Source organism: Falco peregrinus, chromosome Z (assembly GCF_023634155.1).
Source record: "Falco peregrinus isolate bFalPer1 chromosome Z, bFalPer1.pri, whole genome shotgun sequence".
In the NCBI taxonomy this organism is placed as follows: Eukaryota; Metazoa; Chordata; class Aves; order Falconiformes; family Falconidae; genus Falco; species Falco peregrinus.
The window spans coordinates 24,326,005-24,347,864 of NC_073739.1; the positions used below are offsets into that span (position 1 = coordinate 24,326,005).

The 21,860-nt window shown below is 38.5% G+C and overlaps 1 long non-coding RNA gene across 1 annotated transcript; it reads left to right on the forward strand.

Annotated features, from left to right (window-relative positions):
* Positions 1 to 1,009: 1,009 nt before the first annotated feature.
* On the forward strand, positions 1,010 to 20,337 carry LOC114013613 (uncharacterized). The gene is made up of 4 exons (XR_003556688.2): positions 1,010 to 1,140; positions 2,091 to 2,223; positions 16,563 to 16,625; positions 19,933 to 20,337. It is a non-coding gene; the product is annotated as an uncharacterized LOC114013613 (long non-coding RNA).
* The last annotated feature ends 1,523 nt before the right edge of the window (positions 20,338 to 21,860 follow it).

Sequence of the window (21,860 nt, forward strand, 5' to 3'; positions counted from 1 at the left end):
CATACTGGTATGTATGCAGACAGTGGTGTTCCTAAAAAAAGCAACTTTTACATTTTTTGTTCTGTGAGGCTTGCTATTATTGTGCCTGGATATCAAAGGAAATCTTCCTGCCAGACATAATTAGAATTGCCAGCTTTTGAAGTTTATCTTAGTATTTACAGGGATCATCTGAAGCCCAGTCAAATCAATGCAAAAGCTCCTGGGATATGTCTCCACTGCACAAAGCACAACAATATTAAGCGATGCCTGACTTGGTGCTAAGTGAGCTGCATTGTGCAGAGCCAGGCAAGAGGCAGTAATTATGGACTAGAAAGGAGTGTAGCGACAGACCAGGTTAAGCCCCAAACAGGCTCTGGTTTCAGAGCAGATTTCTCTTGGCCGGCGTATCACCTCCCTGCAGCTACACAATGCATGGTGTGAGCAAAACCCTATTACATTATGAAGCCACTTGTACTTTGGCCTCAAAAGGGAACAAATTCAGGCTATGCCTGGCAATCAGGTATCTTAAGGTTTATGACTTCCTTACCACATTATTTACCCAGTAAACTGCCATAATATAACATCAGCAGCAAGCAGAGGATGTTTTAAAATGCCTTCTACTGCTTTGTTCCTAAACTGTTGGATGGTACATAATTTCTCCCGCGAAGCTCAATCAAGGCAGAACAGTTCTTGCAGCCACCAAAGAGGACTTGGGGATGGAGATGAGATGAGACTGATGGCAGCAGGGCCAGCAGTTTACACCAGGTCTTGAAGGCCATGTTTCTCCTCAAGGGCTCTAAGCAGGCAGTTGCACGGCAGCTTCAGTCTCTATCACTGTCCACCACTATTTGTGGGACCATGGGTTCAACTCATCAGGGGAGCTGACCTCTGTGATAAGTAATCAATTTTTTTTCCTGTCTCCTTTGGTAGAGTGTTTCCAAACACATGAGCTTCCTGAGCTGATTTACGATATAATCTCATATGCTCAGTGCTGTGGTGGGGCTGGACCCACACCTCCATTTAAAAGTGTGATACCATGTCCAGGTGTCTGGCTTAAAGTCTTGTGAAACAAATGCATCAGTGGGTATTTCCTAAAAGCAGAACCTTTTTCAATCTTATTGTTAGTGTTTGTGGAGTATGACAGGGATGCTACTGGAAAATGTAAGTATAATTTAATAGCATTTATCTTATACAGCATAGTAATAGGATGTCAAATCAGTAAATGGCTCACATATAATCAAAAGGATGATGCTGTGTCTGAGGTCCCAATCCTAATGCTTCCATATTACTTTAAAACACAGCAGGAAAATACAGAACTTTTAACTAGCTTAGAGTTATAAACCTAAATTTGTGCAAGAGAATTTTTAGCAATATTATGAGTAGCAGTTTAGGTGTAATACCACTTTGATGAATCGTATGTTTTATTTTATTCTCTCCATTAAAATCTTTGCAACTGTTTTGAGAGGAGAATACGGTGAACACCATACTCTGCAACCCAAAATGATTCCTTGTGGAGTTCCTAAGCCAAAAATAGTTAATGCATAGAAACAGAGTGGTCATTCAAATTGGAAAGATATTATGAAAGCAATACATTTGAAATTTAGTAAGCCCCAAAGAGAGGGTTGTGGTGCTGATGTAATTTGTCCTACATTGCAAATGGAATGCCCTATTTGCAAATTATGGACTTTCATTTTGAGGGTTATCCTTTGTGCTGTGGTTCTTAAACTTGGCAGAAAAAGAGCATTGGCTAAGAGAGCTCAAAAAATGCTTATAATTGGCACCCCAGAGTGCATCTTAGTGAGGTCTGGCTGCTTTTGGTCTTGAGCTTAGCATACATTTTTGTCCAAATTAAGCCTGGATTCATTTCAGCACTGGAAGAATGCTTTACAGCACGTTCAGTAATAAAAAAGCATCCCCTTTAGTGAACCAAAATGTACAGATGAAAACTACAGCCTCAGCTTAGTGCATTTAATGAAAGTATTAGTTCTATAGTGTCGAGTCAGAAGTGGCTCACACCTTCTCAACAGTGTAGACAAAACTGCATTTTGTTGCCTTACTTAAGAAAAAAAAAAAAAGTAAGCCCTGGACAACTGTGCTTCTTGTTCCTGCAGGGTGGTTTGAAAATGGTGCAGCTGTGAAACGGTCCTCCTTCAACAACCACCCTGACTCTGCACTGGCAGAACTCTTTCTTAGGACCACCAGCAATGAAAGCTTCCCCAGCCTCTTGTGCAGACAGGTTACTTGGTAAGATCTTTTCTTCCCCTTTCTGGGGTGATTTTACCCAGGTTAGTCGCCCACCGCAGACAACTGCCTCGTTTCCCTAAGCATTCAGGTGAACCTGTCTATTGTGTCCAAAACTGCTGCCTCCTCATTAACTATACTGATGTTGAGAAAGGAAAGGCTCATTTTAATCCCTTAATGGTGGAATTACTGGTGCATGAAGCCAGCTGACGGTGTCAGCCCTCAGCATCACTACTGTAATAGTAGAAAGGAAGGAATGTTCTGGCTCTTCTGTTTTTCATAGGAATTGCTGAATATATGCAAAATGTTAACAGATCTAATTATTATGTATTTTCCTCATTTAATGCCCAGAAAGTGCCAGCATTTTGGCTATTAAACTCTTCATGTGGTTATAAAACTTTGATCTATAAAAATCTGAATGACAAAACTCCAAAGTAGTGCAGCGTTAGTTAACGTATTTTCAGATTTCCCGGTGATTTTACTGTTACATGGGTTGTCATAGTAGCATCCTAGCACTGCCTTGGCTGGGGTTACAAATTTGTTTACAGAGATGGTAAATAATTGTTTCTGTTGGTATGTGTCTAAAATGGGTAATAAGACTATAATTATAGGTATGAATGCCTGTTTTTACTTAAGTGCTAACTCTAGAGATTTAACACTGATGCCTCATTAATTCCTAATCTTGAGTTTTGCATCAGCAAGCTCATTTAATGTTGTCTTTAAAATATGCACTTTTCTTTCAAACAAAACTTTTTTTTGCTTGTAAGAAAGGTGTTCCATCAGCTAAATGAACCAAAATTTTTTGAAACTTTTCTTTAGCCTTTTACCCTTTGCCTTCCAAACAGAGAAAATTAGGTCTTAGCACCTCAGGTTCTGGGGAACATGTGAATCTTCCAGCAGCCTGGAATAAAGCAATTATACTGTCTCAGTGCAAATGGGATATTCAAGAAGGTACAATTTTGTTAAATTATATTTCTGTTAATTAATCTGAGCCTTTCTAACTAAGCTGTGAAAGCTAACTTGACTGCTCTCAACTACAAAATTTGGAATAAAGCCAACATGAAAACGACTTCTATTTCCTACTTGAAGAACAAAACTTTAGAAAAATATACCAACATTATCAATGAAGTAGCTACATTTTCTGTTTGAACCTTCTCTTTTTAAGTTTAATTTTTCAAATTGCAAAATCATTTCCATGTAAGCACCTTTCATCTTGCACTTTTTTATGAATCATTTCTTCATAACCTGTCTCAGAAATAACAATGAGTATTATTAAAATAGAATCAAATGATCTCAAAATCAAACGATTTAAGTAACTTATTTATAGTTTTTATTAATTAGTCTTATTAAAACCCCCACTTACTATTGATGGATCTTTAAAAATAAATTATTAACTATTTTTTGGCTTGGTTTTCCAAGCAATAAATTATTATGTAGTGATTATGTGTATTTGTCTGTCCCCTCAAAAAACTGGTTGCAATGAGCTACGGTAAATCAAATTTAATGTTTCATAACATGAAGCTGCTAAGGTTTTGTGAAAATTAGTAGCTGGTTGGAGAAGAGGAACCAGTGCTCTACAGTGTGCGCTGAGGGAGAGGCAGTTTTAATTCAGAGCCCTATCCATTTTAAAAGACAGGAATCAGATGCTCAGTCGAGATATGTATACTAGATAATCATTCAGCAGTTTGTTAGCTTCAAACCAAAACTGGCAAGTACTGACCATCAGTCAGTCAAGCATATACAGACATGAGAAGAAAGAGGGGAAAAACTGTGAGGAACATGAAAAGGCAAGTGCAATAGGATGGTGCTGAGCATACTGAAACTGCAGAGGAAGTGGCTAGGAGGTACAGATATAAATCCACAAAAAGGAAGAGTTCCTGCTATGCTGTTCACAGAGGAACTCTCAAACACTCTGAATCATGCTTGGTAAAATCAGATAACCAAAGAGCTATGCACTCACCTGTACACTAAAGCATCTTTACTTACACATAGAGCTTTAGGTACAATAAGATTTATGTAAGTGAAGCTTTATTAAGTAATTTAAAACAGGCTCCATGTATGCTGTAGTTTTTTTGGCAGCTGAAATGCAGACTAAAAAAAGTGTGATTTAGTCCTGTAGGAAAGAAACAAGAATGATGGATGAATGTGTATGCAGTATCTGTGAGGTACAGTCCACAAGGCTGCTGTGTAGGACAAAGCAAAGTCACTCATTTTTTATTTTGTACGAAAAATAGTGCTCTGTGCTATTTTAGTCTCAGGTGCAGGGTCGTTCCCTGTTATAATGGAATTTCAAAGAGGTCTCCGTTTGGGATGATAGTTTGCTGTATTGTATCTCATCCAGAAAGTACTGATGTTGACAGCTGCAAATTTTCATGACGAAAAGGCAAAAACTGGGCTGCCAGTTTAAGAAAGTGCATATTATTGTTTGAATATCTGTTGGATTATATGTTGATTTGGAATAAAACATAAGAATGTTAGAGATTTCTTTTTATTTAGCATTTTACTGCAGTACGTGTAGAAAGCTGTAACATTTTCATGGTATTGAAAACCAGACTTATGTAGGTCTCATGTCTAGGTTTTTAAATCTTGTTGAGGGGGAAAGGAGCTTTATGTTGATAATACATGGATCATGTTACCTGACAAGTCAGTGATTTACCCTTAAAAAATCAAATCTGTCCTCTAAACAAATGAAAGAGCAGGTCTTATCACCTGCCTACTGAGTTGTATTGTATAGTTAAAAAATGACTGTAATGCACAATGCTATCATTGAACCATCAGTCCCTGTTTCAGCCACTTGTAGACTGGTTGGGATATGCATGAATGTCTCAGGCTACATGACTGCAAAGGAACATGCAACTTAAAATATACTGCTCTTCAAGAATCCTCTGAAGCAGAGAACATTGAGTTGGAGATGCAGGAGCTTGCTTTCATCTTGCAGTAAATAATATTCTTTTCACTAGCTGTGGAGAGGGAAAGCTTTAGAATAATTTTGAAATCAAGGATGATTTTTTTTTCCATATTGATATTTGGGAGAGGAAAAGACCATAAGAATTTTGCAATCATCTCCAAAGAGGTATTACAATGTTAACAAACATAAACTACTGATACTAAGGACTGTACTCTAAATTTGCACTGTCATTCTAACTCTGAGGGTATAAAGGCTCTCCTAAAAATGTGCTTCTGTAGAGTCACAGTTCATCTGTCCTGTTCATGCAGTAGGGAAAACCTGGGCAACTGTGCTTTCTGTAGTGATTCATCTTCACAGTGCTATAGCAAGTTACCTGTGCATATACACAGACACTTGAAATACATGTAGTGGACATCTTGTACTCAGCAGCGGCTAATCTGCTTTACAGATCTACTCCTGCTGGGCTAAATCCACTTACTAATACAGACATACCCGTGTGTAGAGGACTTAGATGGAGAAGGGGCCAAGCAATGCCAAGGGCATAGGACAGAAGAGGATTTAAATGCGGTAGCTAGGATTACATGAGAAATAGAGCAGAGCTACCTACTTCCAATCCCTCAGTGCTTCACAGTTTAAAGAGGAAGGCTAGGACAAGTAATGGAGAGTCAGCAAATCTGGCAAAGCTTCCCTCACCAACGCACTTAAGCATACAAAAAGTTTCCCATACCTCATAGTGGAAGGAGCTTTTCCTCCCATTTCCAACGTTAATGAAGAAATACAGTACGATTCAAGTCATGTAGGACATCAGAGCCAATCTTGACAAATTTCTGCTGTAATACAGAATTCTTCTTGGACCTGACAGTGAAAACTTGTCTCACATTAGGAAATACCAACATATCTCTGCATTCCCATGTTCTCTTTCCTGGCTGTTCTACTTTTTCAGCTTCTGAATTGGCCTTTGACCAGCAGATGACCCACTAGATCATAGTCCAGGTTATGTTTTGATGCAGGTGGAACAGCACCACTCATAGCAGCTGCCACTGAGCTGTCCCGTGTTAGAAAATGACGCTCCCCAAAACACAGGTGGAGGGATTTAGAAAACAGATGAATACATCATCCACTTGAAAATATTGGGCTTTCTCTCTATCTTTCCTGGGATGGTGTGGGGAGATGTCAAACATTCTCACATCTGTCATGAATTCTTCCAGCTCTCAGTGTCTGAGTCATCAAGTGATGTGCTGGATTTTAGCGTACCAGTATGCAATTTCTGTGGCTCTGTTCTCAGTCTGTAAACACTCCGGAGCCACATTTCCTGAACAGTCCAGTGGTCTATAGGTTCCCAAGCAAACACTTCTCCCTTTTCCTCCGCTTGTCACCTGTGGAGCCCTCGGCATTACAGAGGAGCACAGCTGCAGAGCAACCTTGCTGCTCTGCATTTCCCGGGCAAAGTAATTAGATCAGCATGGAAAAGTCTCCCATGGAAGTGATTCATCTTAGAAATTTGCTTATAATCTCTAGATGCCTGTCCCTACCTAGACCATCTGTCAGTGTTTACCATATTGTGTTTCCAGCACAGTGGTCACACAAATAGAAACTCAAAGGCATGTCCAAGCTCTTTACTCCATAGTTTAATTCCCCAAGAGCTTGTTATTTCTAGCAATCATTTAAAGAAGAGTACTGGTCTACCATGTCTTCTTGTTGGAGGCAACATGGCCACCTCTGCTGGGAGTCAGGGACAAGCAAGGCTCTCAGCCCTGCATTGCACAAACCCAGCTCCACTGGTGAAACTCCTATTATTAACACACCTGTGACTCTGGCCCAAACTGAAACTATAAACATCAACTCGGGAGGAATTGTAGCTGCCACTCCAGCTCCTGCTGATGCTGCTACTACCTTTGCTTGTCAGACAGTAGTAGCAAAGCATGCTTGTGAAGAAAAGGAAGGTAAGATCAGAAAGAAAAAGCATCTACCCACGCTATCCCTGAACAAGGTCCTGCCAAGACTGCATCAAAGTCCTGGGGTGGCACTAGGCATGCCATCTGCTTCACCTCCATAAGATGGACTAAAGAGCGCAGCAAACTGTCAATGAGATAAACAAGGCAGTCATAAATTCTCAGTTGTTTTTTCTCCTTTTCTGTTACAACTCTCATTTACACCCAGCATTACTTTTTCAGTCCATATCAAATCCTTTTCTATTTCCATCAGACTTGCCTGCCTGTGCTTTGCTTTGCTGAGCGGATTCTCACCTGCTGAGTCAGAGATCCCTGGGTTAGGGCAGCAGTGTGTGACAACTTGTACCTGATGAGCTGCTATAGCTCCTGTCCTGCCTTTGGTGCCTGTGATGCTGGAAATGTACTCTCTTGGTGTAACGGTGGACTGATCTGTCCCACTCTGGGATCTCTACCAAGATCCAGGGCAGTTGCCATTCACCTGTCTATGCCTAGCCCAGTTTTCCCTCATCCTTCTGGGGGATGGCTGCCCTTCCTCAACATTCCAGCCTGCAGTAGCAGCCAATGGTACCTAACAGTCAAGCACAGGGATGCCTTGCAGTGTTGTGTCCATGCACTCTTTCTTTTCTTGCAAGTGGTACATGACAACAGCGTGTTGCTTGGCAAACAGGGGAGCACGCTTTGGGATGCTGCCGCCAGCCTGTCTTTACTGCCTCTGTTATTTACTGCCTCTTTACTGCCTGTTTCTGCTCTCTAGACGGGGCTTTCCTACTTGTTCTGGAACCTGATGTGCCTCACGCTAGCCCAGCTGGGTCCACTACTCAGTGGAAACAACCCCTTTCCCCAAGTACTGTCTCCCACCAAACTATAGTCTTTCCTGCTTCTCTCTTTTTCACCTGATCTGGAGTTTCCATGAAAGTCCAGTAGGGTTCTCTCTTCTTTATTGTTGCTGCTTATACTGTTGCTGATCCAGGCACCAAACCAGGTGCATCAACAAGCGTAATTATAGATTGCTATCACCTTGAGAGGTGCCTTATTTGAGAGATGCCCACCTGGTAGCTCCTGAAATTACAAAAATTAATGGTTATGTAAAAAGCAAAAAGCTTATTGCAGTACTCAGTAAGGAAGAATTGAATTATGACCAGTTTTGGCCATGGTTTAGAGGCCTAGAATAACATGGGCGTGCATGGAGAATCTATGCAAAGGAAGCAGTCCAGACCCGTGTCTTTGTGTGGACATCTGAACGCAGCTGCCTGCATGAGTGAAGACAGCAAACGTGTTTCTTGATGGTAGAGGGGCTGTTCAGGTGAGCAGCTTCCAAACAGGAAAACATTTGAATCAGTGCTAGTAATCTACTTTTAGAGAGATAGATTGCGTCCTGACTTCCCGTCTCACTTGAGATCTCTAGGTGTTAGTGTGCTATAAATAACAATAGCACTTCTTCTGACAAGTGAAGGAGGTTGAGAAATTCACTAGGAGAAAGACTGATTCTTTCATCATATAACATATGGATAATCAGGATGGGGGAGAGGATGTGCTGAACTTGGAAGATTTGTATGAAGCTGTGGTTCCACTCTTCCTTGCAGGATTTGTGAGATTTCTTTTCCTACACAGAAGTTGGCAGATAAAGCCGACAAAGTAAAGATTAAAGCACAATGACAGGGAAATTTGAAGAAATTTGCATAGTAACTGCCTGGCTAAATTTTGCCTGTGAGATCTATAAATCTGTCTCTTTCAGGAACAGAAGATTCGCACAAATCATTAGCCAAAAACTGAGAAAAGCTATCACACTTTTTCACAGAAGAAATAGTTGAAAGAACAATTTAATTATCTTTTAAACCATGAGAAGCAATCCTACCTTTTCAGCCATAATTTTGTATGGCTGCTTTCACTGACATAGTAGAAAAATCAGTACATCTAGTAGAAACTGATATTACACAAACTTTTAAAAGATGAAATTATCTTCAGAACAGGTTTTTTTAGACCTTCTCAATAAACTCTTTGATGTTAATTCAGACAATTTTGCATATAACTCTGTAAGATCTTAACACAAAAAAATCAGTAATAGTTCAAAACAGTTTAACAGGGAGAGAACCTCATTTCTGAAAAAGGTCATTGTTTTACCCATCCATAATTTAGCTACTATAATATGCACTATATAATATATCTACTATAAACTCACAAGGCATTCAAGATGGAGCTTAGTGAATTCACTTTCCATTTTGTTTTTCCTGTAGAAGCGTTAGTGATCCTTTACATTTCTTTGCACCATGCTCTGATGAATCCAGAACATCCCTCTGCTTTACTTTTCATTGCAGAATCTGTTTTGTTTAAAACCTGCTGTGATGTAGCACAGAAATTACACTTGTATTCAAGCAGACCCAAGGTAGCAAAGGTTATGCAATTTCCAAAGTTGAAATGAATTTTCCGGTATATGACATACCCACTGATCTTGAAAAATGTACACTGATTTTATGAAAACTATGTAAATACTTTTGATTTACACCTTTAGAAAGTGAGTAGAATCCAGTCAATTTGCTAAAGTACTTTCATTTCTGTACTTGATTTTTTTGCTCCTATTCACTCACATTATGTGTTTATTATCTATAGTGCTAAATACTCACATTCCTGGAATCCTAAATGAATACTGGGAAAAAATTTCATCTTTGATGGAGTAGTTGGCAGAGCAATACAAAATGCATGCTACTGTTCATATGGATTTTATCTTGCCTTTAATGGTGGTGTTTCTCTATAAATTATTTGAACTCTTTATTCTCACACCTGCACTATCCATAACTTAAGATATGGAGTGTCAGGATGCATTTTAAAAAAATTCATCAGCAAGAAAACTATGCATTCAGAAGGAAGAATGGTGTTGTGGATAGATGCACATCCAAGTACACATGGGATTAATCCAAGTTAGAGCTTCCTCCTCTAAAATTCTGAGTAAATATTCCAACCATATTTAAGACATCCTTTATGCTTATGTCTCTATCTTCTCATGAGTCCCAGAATCATTCTTTTTTCCCTGTTAAGTCTCTCTCCAGGGTTCTTTTGGCAAATAACTGCAATACAGAGAAACAACATATTAAGGCTTGTGTTGATGGCTTGTATGAACGCTTAAAAACATTTTCAAATACACTTTTTTTTTTTAATAAGGCAAATACTGATGAGGTGTTGGTGAAATTTCTTTTTTCCTATACCTCTTCACCTTCCTAAAAAGCATTTTGGTTGAAAGCATGCTTATAATTAAAATTAAATTACGTTGTAAGATATTCCAGGAAGTTTAAGCAAAAGAAGTTCTGTGATTTCCTATTTGTCCTGAGGAATAAGAAGACTGTCCCCCACTCATCTCTGGAAGAACAGTTTTCAGACCTGACAAGTTTGAAATTCAGACAATTCAGAGTAATCTGTTTTAAGTAGTAAAATATGGACAATAAAGTATCTCTCTCTGTATACCTGTAGATACAGAAAGTAGCATTTGTAGCAGGCTGAATTAATTTTACTCTAACCTTTAAAAGGACATTCACCTTTCAGCATTGCTTATGCATGGAAAATTTCATTTTATAAGAAGGTTTTACATGGAAAATGGACAGCTGCAGATGAGCTGTTTTGCAGTCAAAATAGTAGCCAACGACTTATCCCAGCTGGATTTAAAATAATGGAAAGATGTCTTGAAATTTCCAGAGTACATTGATGCTGAATTTAGTGGAAAACTTACTGTGGCAGGAGAAAAGCATCTAAAAGTTCCAGTGGATCATGAGGCTAGTAAACATTATTGAAAGATAGATCATTTCTAGGAATGGTGAAAAATCATTTAGTGTTTGAAGTTTTTTGAAACATATAGTTTTTGATCGTTTTGTGAGGTCTGAATTTTCTTCCCTATAGAGTTTAGCTGAAGCTTGCAAGATCAACACATACTTTAGTACATTTTTCCACTTTGCTAGCTTCTGAATATTCTGTTAGAGGGGCCCACCAGGGCCAACAGCTGGTTATTTGTTAAATTTTTCTTCCTCCAATGAAATCTGTATTTACAATAAAAGGCATCTACCAGGGAGTCTTCAAGAGGATTTACTTTTTAAAAGTTTCTCATTTGAGCAGTACGAATAATTCTGCAGGCTAAACCAGTTTGGGGGTCTTCAGATATTTCTTTTTTTTAGTATCATACATAAGGTAGCCTCTTTGAAGTTGAAAGTGCTCCCATTCTTCTGTTTAAGATATGAAAGCAAGAAATTTATTTATTTTCTGAATTTTTGTGTCAGATGAACAGTAACAAAAGGGACAGGAGAGCCCAGTCCTGATCACACTGCAGCTGGTGAGTCTTTCTGTCACTGACACAAAGGTGAGCAGAACTGAAAGCTGCAGAGTATCTCCCATTACAGGATTGAATCTACTCTCGCATTGATTGCTGTGAATCTGAAAAAGATGAAGAGTGGGGTTATAAAAAAAAGTATAAATGAAAGGAAAATCAAGCCTCGTGGGTTGATCCCAGTCTGCATGAAGCCTGCTGCCAGATTGAGCTGCTTCTACCATTACCATTTTATCAAAGTTTACTCCCATCAAGTAACTTCAGTATTTTCTAATTTCAGGATTATTGAACTAGTGAAAAATAACAGTCCTTCTGCCTTATGTACACAGACTATTACTATAATAAAAAAATGGTCATTGCACTATCAATAATGGGGTAAAAAAGGAAATGGAAGGAAAGTATGCAAAGCTCAGGAGTAATCAGTCTTGGGACCAACCTCTGCCTTACCCCTGACTGTTCATTTTGCCCTGTAGTAGTTCTCCAGGCTGCTGGATACTGATTGCTGCATTACAGGGAGAAACTGGAGGAGTGTGCTGGCCTGGTGGGTGGCTCAGGGTAGCAATGGCAGCTGGTTTTTGCTGTGCACTTGAATTTATGGCTGCAAGTAGCTTCAAGAGGAAAACATAGCCTGTAGGGAAAGAGAGGCACGTGGGGAGACAAAAGTTCATGCTGAAATTTGCTAGAGAGATCCAAGCAACAGAGAAAAGTATGATGGGAGTGTGAGATTGTTGCTGAGGAAAAGGAAGAAAGTGGGAAGAGATGTATACCAGTAATTACTTTATATTTTTGAAGGATTCATACTTGTTGCCATTCAAGGTTAGTGGCCAGCAAACTAAAAGACATTGAAGAGAAATAACAAAGTTTGCTTAAAATAGTTGGTAAATATTTTATACTGTTTTGTAATGCATAAGACCGTCCCATTCCTGTCTAATTGGAAACTGATGAATAGGAAGTGAGATTCTGTAACTTTTATTACAAGAGAAAATTCTCTCGCTTTGTGTTCACAGGCTCAGATTTGAGACTGAAAAAAAAAATCCCCCAAGATATTTATTACAGAAGATATCCATTACTTTCCTAGTTACAGCCAGAATTCTCTGTCAGATACATCTGTCACAGTGGATTAGGCTGCATTTTCTGCACCTTGCTCAAGGGTCTCACATGGAGCCCATGTTTTGTTTCCATATACTCCTTCAACATCCCCTGTATTGTGTCTTCAGCTACATTCAGCTGCAACACATTTACAACCTGCTGTTCCAAAAAAAAAGCAGCAAGGCTGTTTTCTCCAGTCACTTGAGGGCATCCATTTATTCTGACATTTAAAATTCTGATTGATTTTCAGACATTTTCAAACTCATGTCAAAGATTTCAGTTTCCTTAACAATGGCTATGTAAAGGCAATTAGTTCTCTTGTTCTTTTTGAGTCTTTATGGCTTTTCACAGGTTTGTTAGTTTGATCTGTCAGTTAATAAATCCACCATCCAGGCCCATGAGCTATCAAATGCAGGAGCCGATTCTTCTGCTTCAGAATGGGCATGATTAAAATACACTAACCATTCACATAATTTTTAATGAACTGTTTGGGCCCTGGAGCACCCATTTCACAGCGTAATCTGTGTCCACCAAGGTGGAGGACACCAACATTTTTCCCACTGGCATTTTACCCAATCATATTGCCTTTTTGCTTTTCTTTTTTTGCCCTACCCCCCACCCCCCACCCTCTGTCTTTTTTTTTTTTTTTTTTTCCCGTGTAAGTAAGTTGTAATGATTTCTTTAGCAAAAAACTTTAGGGATTTTTATTTTTCTCTTTGGTCTTTGGAAAGTCTCCCCCAAGAAATTCTAAAGTATCTCTGTTAACATGCTATACATTATTAAATAAGAACTGATGACTCACAGCAGAATAATTAATTTGTTCATAATTGCATAATATATGTAAACTTTAACTAGGTTTGGGGCTTTCTTACTGTAATTTAAAGGTGTTATTTACATACACATGTAAGATGATTTGATGTATAAGCAAAAAGCCTGAGTTGTTTTCATTTTTGGATTTGAAAGGCTGTTTGATAAGCTGGATTTTTAAGACTTCTTGCTTTCCACCTTTCTGGTTATCCAAAATCTTCTGAAGAAATGTATTCAAGCTTTACACAGAATTATAAGGTAAAGCACTGTCCATAATCAGTACAACCAACACATCTTCCTGAAAGTACTTTTAGCTAAATCAGGAACCACAACTAACACAAGAAAGGAGGCAACATTTAGCGCATGTTAAACTAAGCACAATGGAAGGGAAAACATAGAAGTGTAGACAAAAAGGGGGAAAAAAATCAAAACTACTTCACATCTCTGAATTATTTTCTTCAAATATACTGTAATGTAAGTAGGAAAGGTGAATATTTTTAAAAGTTTGATGAAATTTAGGTTGTGCTTGCAATGCAGTTATTGTTAATAACTTGTTAAGGAATTTCTGAAAGTGTTCTTTCACATCATATATTTCAGGTAATGAGAGGACACCATTATAAATAGGGGGCAAAAATATTGCAGTATCCTTAAGCTTCTCCTAGCTATAGAAATGGCATATAGACTAAACCTCCAAGTTGTCGGATACCTCCTTTAGGGGACTGAACAGCTTGGACTACATTAGAAACAGCAGTGATTTCTGGCTTCAGTTCCAATGTATTTATTAAGCTAGCATTTCTGATACAGACTTCTAATGGCAGGTGTCTGCATGATATTTCATAGCATGCATCCTTTGTGTATGCTGCATGCAGTGCATCAGTAGGCTGCTGCTGTGGTAAGACTGCAGAGGCATTGCAGTCTTGCTACTATCGTTGGTTGTCATGGCCACAAGTAATACACAATATGACGCACAAAGATTCAGATAATTTTAAAAAATTATACCACTTTTTTGCTGATGTGGTTTTTATTTTTTAACAAGCTTTATGCATGATTATAGAAAGCACCTGCACACAATAACATCTTCACAACCTCCTGTGTTCCTTAAGGAATGGCAGTGCTTACATTTATATGTAACATCCAGTGACTGATTTTGCAAATAGTTACATTTCTTTTATCCTTTTGATATTTGCATGTGTGTATTACATTCTCAAAGATCTCCTATGCATGCAAGCAGATTCAGAGACTTGTTAATTACTTCATTTCTTCAGTGCCAAACATCACTAATGACAGGAATAAAGCTATGTTTTCAGTACCAGCATCTGTGTATTACTGCTGAATGCAGAATTTTAAAGTCATATCAGAAATAAAAAAAAGATAAGAATGGCTTTAGTCTATGAAAATTGAATTGGCTAGTAACTAAGAGTTATCCAAAATACATGTGCTCATTAAATGACTGCCATGAAGGAGATTTTTGCATTGTGATTCACTGATAATTGAGAGTTTTGTAGGCAAGTCAGTCTTTGGTTAATAGAAATCTAGCCATCAAGGCAGATGGGCTGTACATAGTTTGCAGGTTCCATAAACTGTTGTCCGTGGCTTGTATATGTAATATTTCATTATACCACAAGAGGTCACACAATATTTATAAATCTATGCAGTGGAAATTTGATAATGGTTATATCTGCAAAACGGTGAAGTTAAATCTCATGCACTAAGTAAAAGGCAAACAGAACAAATTGTGAAACAACAGTAAGATAGTTTTTTTCCTGTTAAAGCATTCTCAGCCTGCATGATCTGCTATGAGCCATATCCAAATATCTCTCAGCTGTACATTTCATGCTGAAGGCAGGGAAAGCCATATGCGGTGCTGTGGTACCTTCTGAATCATTGTCAGTATATGACGTAACCTTGGAAGAAGGACAAGATCAGACTTTCCTTGGCATGGTTGGTAACATAATCAAGTGATATACGATGCATTGGGTGGGATTGTGGTGATCAAATAAGCATGTTTGGCAGCTCAGTGAGAAGTGTTAAAGCTGAGTTTAGCTGGATAAATTGCTGCTAGTTCAGCAAAACAATAGACACACACAAAAAAAGAGGTTTTAATTTTGCAGAGATTGCAGCCTGAATTTGTGAAACAAGATAATTTCGTAAAGATACCATCCAGAACTTTTTACCAAAGTCTCACTGTGGCACAGTAATGCAATTCTTGGTATCTTGTGCAGCAGTAATAGCCCTCTGTGATTCCTGTTTATTCTCACTGACTCTGAAGCAAGCAGTAGCCAGTGAGCCAACATATGGAAGAAATGCGTTGGGTTGAGGAAGCTGGGGAATTAGTGCCAAACCGCTCTGTGGTGAGGCAGGACTGGAACAACCTTACTGCTGTGGGAAATACCTGTGAAGGAGCATTGTTTTGGGAGGAAGTATAAAGGAGCTGATTCTTTAGTGTCTGCCCTAAGGTATGCATGACCTCATACCGGTAGGGATGTGCCTACACTGCTTGATGCCCATGTTTCTCAACTTCTTCCATTGCTAACCCTTCCTTCTGGCAAGATGATATATCACATCATATGAAGGTTTTTTCTAATTAATGTTTCTAGTTTCCAGGTTTCATGTGTAGTAAGGGAATGATAAGACTACAGTTATTTGACACACAATAGACTATCATTTATATAATTAAAAATTTCCTAATTATGTGCCTAGCTTATTATAACTCCAATAGGCTATTATAACTCCAATAGCGCCCCTTGGGCCCACAAGCCTTCATTCACTCAGGTAAACATATAATTAAGGAGGAGGGAATAACACCAGGGAAGAAATGACCAGTATCATTTTGGCTTTCTTCTCAGAGTTTAAATACAAATGCTGTTTACTGTGTCAATAATTTTTAGTACTTGTATTTTTTCTCCCAGGAACTCACAAAGCTTCTCAACAAAGGGCAAGTATATTTATTTCTATTTACAGACAGAAAAACAGAACTAAAAGCTTAAACTGTCATGAAGAATAAAGAGCTCCAAAAGACAAAACTTATTTCAAACATGTAGCCTGGAATAGCTTACCAAGCTTCTTTTGTAAGTACAGTCCTCTGCACCTTGTGAAAGGTCACACAGAGCTAACCTCTAATGTCCTCCCTTTTATATAGTTTGTTGTGTTAGCTTTCACCTAAGTTTGTGTCTTTGTAGAGCTACGTAAGCTGTACACATCTGTTTTACTCTTCAGATGAGCATAAAAGAAGGAAAATTAAATATGATTTTCTGTTTTGTTTTGTTTTGTTTTTCTGAAGTACGTTCTCAGGACTGCAGACTATTAGACATCTATTTCTTACAACAGAAGGATGATCTTTTTTGTAAGTACCTGATATTCAGGAAACCTTAATTTGGTTGGATGAACTATCTTTGTGACCTTGAGCAAGTTATTTAGTACCTTTACACCTCCATTTCCCACAGAGAAAAGAAGTAATACTTCTATGATGTTTGGGGAAGAGAGGATAATTGTTAAATATAAGAAAGAACAAACAGCCACAATGACAAAATTAACACTTCTCTTCAAAGCTAATTTATTTCAACGTGTAAAAACAAAAAAACCCCAAAACAAAACAAAAAAAAAAGGAAGAGAAACTTAAATTCCTGAGGAGGAGGGTTGTTTTTCAGAGGAAAGCAAAGGGTTGAAACAGATGGGAAGTGAGAGAATGTGGCCCATCCTACAAGCCTTATGTCAGGGCACGGCTATAGATGGAAACTGAGTATTCCTCACTGCAGAGAGTTTGCAAGACTAAACAGAACATTCAGACTTAATCCCCCACTTAATCTCAAATCTTCAATACAATGGGGGAAGAGTGTTTGTCATACGATCAATATTACCTAAATTTTCAGGCAAATGTGCTTTGTTTTATATAGTCATCAAGCAATTAAGATACTTTCATAGAAATAACTGAGGTGTGTGGATAGGAGACTGCAAAATGTTTGTGGAAGGCTCTTGTGTGAGGAAGGCAGGCACAGCATAAACAAATTGCACAAGGAAAAGAGTTCACTTTGTGCATGGGAAATATGATAAAGACTGTGACTTCAGAATGGATGGGAGCAAAGAGAACGTCAAAAACTTTTAGTGTCTGTACTTCACACTGCTTTAAGGACTAAGGTAAACCAGAATTAGTGTGACCCACGGGTGATAAGTTCCTCTGAGCCAGTAGCATAGTATAGGGTTGGTCCAGCAGCTCCCACTCTGTAGGGTGCTGGCTGCTGTGGGAACTACCCAGGCGTGCTGCCAGGAGTCGCACCTGACTAAGGCTTTATGGCATGTCTTTGCTGCAACAGCCTGGAAGCAGACACCCTCCACCTCCTTTGTGACCAAATCCACCACATGAAAAGATTGCAAGCAAAATGATAAAATCATACGTAATTAGACCAATTCATTCTGAGCAATTTTCCCGAGTGACTATGGAGAGAAAAGAACAGCAAACACTCTTCTAACAGTGACTTCTATTAATTACTAAACACATTTTGAATACATGGTTCGTTAGAGAAAGAAATCATGAGAGAAATGAGTGGTCTGATACCAGCACCTCTCTGACATCCTCAGGAATCCTTCTTCCAGTCATCAAAACTGCAGGAAACGCCCAACACTGTAGTGGTAGTTTGTTCCCAGCCTTCACTGGGACATGTAACCATTTTCAGAAATAAAATACCAGTACCTGGCACTTGAAGGAATCTCCTCTGAAACCAAGATATATCTAAGCTTTTTTGATGCAGCTAATTCCTCAGACAGTGCTATTAATAAATCATGGACAATACACACCTATACTATTTTTATTTTCCTTGTTTCAAGGTCTACTGTTCTTTGTCATAGTTATGAATCCCTAAGTAAAAGTAACAAAGATGAATACAATTTAGACTATTAAACAAGTTCAGGACAGACAAACAAATCAAATCATCAAGGTGAATCAATTAATGAAGCTTAATTTTTATAATGTTTAGTAGCAGTTGCATAATAAATTATCCCTCATGGTTTACCAGATTGAGGAGAAGAGTCTTTTAGCATGCAAGAATGAGTGACTGTTGAAGTGCCTTGAGTAATTCAAAAAACAATTTCAGTCCAGATTCAGTTATCAGAATTTGCTGAGTCCCTGATTCATGTGTACAGTCGCTCAGGAGTCTTAACACAACCTGTCAGCTGCATGAACTTAAGTGCCTGCAAAGTGAGAAGCAGTAGAGTTCACCGGGCTGTTTTGCCATTTGTGTGAACCTTATGCTCCTGAGCTCTTCTGTAGAGTTAGAATGGGAAGTTAAAGATGGATGACTTCCCATGAACAGAGTCATCTGGCAGCACAGGAGCTCTTTAAGGACAAGATCCTAGAAGCAGTGACAGTAAGTTGCCTTATTTGCCCATGCAGAATGACTGCAAAAGTATAACCGTTCTGAACTATTTTAGTTCAAAGCCGTTTTCACAGTAAGAAGGGACTGGACATTCTGAAGTTGTAATAATTGATGATACTTTCCTGTAGAAGAATATTCAGTCCCATGTTTCAGGGCTAGAACTAATTTTCATCCCTTTGATAGAAGGATGAGAGCAGAAGCTGGTGAAAAATGTACCATCAAAGAGGTCATCACACCCCAAGAACTGAAGGATAAATACAGTCAGAAGCAAGACACTGGGCTAGGAGGACTTTCTGAGCCCACTGTGGAAGATCTTCTAACAGATACCAATAACCTTACAGAGAATTTAGTTACACACACCACCACAGATAAGCACTTACTTAATTTTTAGATGCAATTTTTCTCCCATTGGTAGTTAAACCCTTTTGAAGTACTTGAAGCTTTGCATTTGGACATGTAAATCCTTGGGCACTGATGAGTTTTGTTTGACACTGTTTATTTAGTTTATTTATCCTCCTCCACTTAAGTGCAGTCCCTGTGAAGTTAGCATGCCTTCCTTGGGCTGCTGCAGATCTTTTGGAGACTAAGTAGTAAAAAAATTCTGACACAAGAAATGATAATACTGGCAGTTTAATTACATAGCTGTAAATAAAAATGCTTTGGGCCGTATTCTGCAGTCTCATAAGTGCAATCTCACAGGTACATGTTTATGGTAAAGGACACCATGAATGACCACAGGGATCTGAGAATGGATATCTGATTCCAGATGCTGAAGCTCAAGTCATCTGGACAGGTGACCAATCTACACTACTGATGCCTAACCACACCATGTCATTTTGTGAAAAAGCGGCAGCACTTGTACGGCTCTTAATATTTAAGAATTGGTAACAGCTCTTAACCAACCCTGTGTTACAACTTCTTTTGTCTCATGCAGTTCATATCTGGGTAAAGCAAGATCCCATACTGGGTAGGCTAGTAACACATACTTTATAACAAAAACTTGTCTGTAGGAGGATAAAACTTCATGCTAGACAAAGCAGGAAGAGAACAATCCTGATGAAACAGAGTGGGTAGGCTTTTCGAAGACACAGGGTGAAAGACATCACATTAACTTGCAATATCTTGTTCAAACCCAAAACACTGTGAACATTTAGAATGCTACAGTAATTTAAATTCAAACATAAAGACAAAATAAATAAAAAGATCTTATCAATGTGTTAAATTGCCTTTTTGTTGTTGTTTGTTTGTCTGTTTGTTTGTTTGTTTCCTTTGAATCATCAGTATCATCACCGCTTCATCACAGCTTCAACAAGAAGGGTCTGAGACTCAACACTTTGTATAGCCTTGTTGTCTGGGTTTCTGTGTGCAAATCTCCTCAACAGCGTGAGACATCTTCTGCTCTATAACGAAGAACTTCACCACACAAATTGCTAAGGATTGTCCATCAGATTGACATAATTCTTACAGTAATAACTTTTGTGTTTAAACGTTATTCATACTTCTGTATCCTATGAAAAAGTTTTATAGTCTCAGCAACAAAAGCAGATACACTGTAAGTACTCTGTATGCCTTCAATATATCAATAAATTGCTATCTTTTTTTGCTTGAAACATATACAAATCCCATGCCAGTTTGTTTTATTAAATTACATTTGTTATTGATAGGAACTTTGTTTCTGCACTTTAAGTTGCCTTTATTTTCTGAGTACTTAAACAGAAGAAATAAAATGTACTCTTCTTCAGGGAAATTAATTAAGCTTCGATTTGTTTGTATTTTGTACTTGTGAACTAAACCAAAAGCTAATCTAGAATTATTAAAATTATTTTTTCATTGGAACATTTTCCTGCATACTTCCTGTTAATTTAATCATCAAACACATAACATCAAGCTTTAAATCTATGTTGTTCAGCAGAGTTACTGTATGAAAATGAAAAAACTTTACAGAGCAAATCCTATGTACATATTCCTTTATCAGATGATCTGTTTACAGAAAGATAGAAGATACTGACTTCACAACAAATTTCAGGCATCCCAATAACCAGGGATGTTGATTTCTAACATCTTGATTAGGTGTGAAAGCTCTAGCAAAACACATTCACTGGAAATAAGAAGTCTCACTCCAAAGTTGGTTTTACTTCATTTTGTTTCCTTTGTTTTGTCTCACAGAAATAACCCAATAAGCAAAGGATATACCCAAAGGATATATTGTCTTAGGCTGAGGCAAGGATTTTGGAAGATACGCTTCTCTTTCTCTTTTCTGTTCCCTTTTTCCATCTTCAATAATGTAACTTAGATCCACATTATTCTTCTACTTTTGTTCTTATGGAAACAAGGCCAAATATGAAGTCCAGGCTTTCAGTGGTAGTGAATTTTCTAGGCCATTGCCAGAAAAGAAAGACAGAGAGAAAGGTGACATACTTTTTTCCAGCAGAGACAAACAGTCCAACTCCATTTCTCATTCTCAGGGATGTGGACAGAAGGGTCAATAGTGATTCCAAAAGTGCAAACCCACAAGGAGTTTGATGTCATGAAATTTTCCATCATGCTTCATGTGTGGCATATGCTTTGTACAGCATCACCTGTGTCAAAGCTCCATTGATCTGAGGTGTGATGGCATGAGAAGATGCTGCCATTTATCTCACAGAAATGTGAGATCATGTGTTGCAGAATGGATGAAAGAGAACGGCCACGGTTCCATAGAAGGACTGTGTGATACAGCTTTTGACATAAGTCTGGAGTGAACCAAGCTAGGCCGCAGCGAGAAATTACCAGACTTGCTAGAAATGGAAAATTACCAGGCTTGCTAAAAATGGAAAATTACCAGGCTTGCTAATAAGGGAAGAGAGATAAGGTCATGCTGACCTTGTGCCTAATGTTGTAAATAACTTTGAGGAATTCGCGTAGACAAGAGAAGAAAAAAAATATATGTAGTTAGCTATCCGCAGAAACCGCAAATAGGAGGACGTATGAAAGTGTAATCCTTTAGAGCTTAGCCAATCAGCAGATGATTTGTAGGCATAATTAACTGGAACTGTATATAAGACATAAACGCCGTAATAAATCGAAGCTTGCTCTATCACTCATATTGAGTCGGCTGCTTGCTCCCCCTCGCTCGTCAAAGTGGCGCCCGAACAGGGACCCCCAATCCCTGTTCTTCACCGGACAGCGAGGACGGAGAAGCACTGGTAGTAGCGACCAGAGAGCAGAAG